Raw genomic sequence first — 1,671 nt, 5'->3', positions numbered from 1 at the left:
GTCTGTAAAATGATATTTTAGGTAATCTCGACTAGGTGTACTTTGCACACATTAAACCCTATGAATGTTATGACTTACAGCATTGTAAACGTTGTTCCCAATGTCAATTCAGTAAATAAGTGCATTCTAGTAGATGTATAAAAGAATACGTGTCATTCAAACTAGTAAACCATACTTGCCGTACAAAACTGTGTTTATTGTTTTGTTAGTATAATCCTAGGAGGATTAAACATTAAGGAGAGGGCACGCGAATAGGAATACACGTGTTGCGGTGAAGCCAGCTTTAGCAGAACACTAGAGGGGCACGCGGAGCCGTAGAGTGGCAAAAAGCCTCGGCTATAACATGGGAGAGATAGGGAAAAACGCGACGCGCGCTGTTTCGAATTAAAATTGCCGCTAAACTAAAACAACTGTGTTATTCACCGATGGCATTCTTAAAGTAAATTAAATTTCCTATCGAAAAGTGTCAATCATTCCTATAAAAAATATTATTTATTATTTATTATTGAAGATCAAAGTTGAAAGAATTGACCTGGACTTTGAACATATGATTACTTTAATTACGTTTATATGATGTATCTACACAAATTAACAATTTATTCGTGTTCCTTAAGAGTTTCTCGAAATAAAAAATATATATTTACCTATATTTAAAAGTGGTATTTAGAAAAATAATTACAATAAAGTTTATTTTTTATTTTTCCAGTTTACAAAACAATCTTACTAATAATAGGTTAAAATGAAAATTTTAATTCGGGTGATGAAATACATTTTAAATTTGAATTTGTCATAGTTTTCTCGATTTGTTAATATAATTTTTTACTAGTTTTAAGTCATTTATGTGCTAGGCAGGTGATTTTAAATAGTTAAAGTTAAGAAAAAATGCAAAGCCGCTCTAACTTTTTTTACACCAACATTCGTTACAATTAAATTACAATCATAAAAAGTAAAACAATTTCTTGGCAATCAAATTCTTGATTTTTTAAATATCATATTAAACTATATTTGATCTGTTTACCTAAAGAAACTTCGAGTAAAAAGTGTGAATGTTCAACAATCATCACGTCTTCTGACCGCCAAAGTGCGTTTATCATTATTTTAAAGGATTAAAACTTATTTTATTTCTCTTTAAGAAAATGTTCAAATACACATACAGTACTACTCATGATTTGAGTTTTAATTTATGAACAGTAAAATCCATTGGTGATATGGCGGGATTTGAACCCGGGACCCCATGAACCGGGGTCCCGCGCTCTGGTTAGAGTATTATAAATAATACACAATACAAGTATGGCAAAAAATAAAAACAAGGACAACGAATTCCAAAAAATAAGTCATCCTTGTGTAAATTAATTACTCACCTTTGAACGTACTATTGGTTCATAAATATGACTTTCCTCTTAATAGGTTCCTAATATTACGGTTAGAATTTAACTTTTTAATTTTCGTAGGACGATGAAGTCTAATTTTTAAATAGATAATTGATATTTCTGTTGCCAAATCTTCCAGTAACGCATACAACGCAGTATGAGAGGGGGGCGGGAGAGTAGCGCTGCCTCCCCCCCACCCCACCAGTACGCTGGCTTCAACGAAACTACAGCGTGTCCTCTCCTTAATGTTTAATCCTCCTAGGTATAATCGGACAGATTTAACAACGTTTTCTCCCATCTG

This window comes from Macrosteles quadrilineatus, unplaced genomic scaffold (assembly GCF_028750875.1).
Source record: "Macrosteles quadrilineatus isolate MER2022 unplaced genomic scaffold, UCM_ALF_1.0 Scaffold_3__2_contigs__length_128488019, whole genome shotgun sequence".
Taxonomy (NCBI): domain Eukaryota; kingdom Metazoa; phylum Arthropoda; class Insecta; order Hemiptera; family Cicadellidae; genus Macrosteles; species Macrosteles quadrilineatus.
This window is presented reverse-complemented; position numbering follows the sequence as displayed.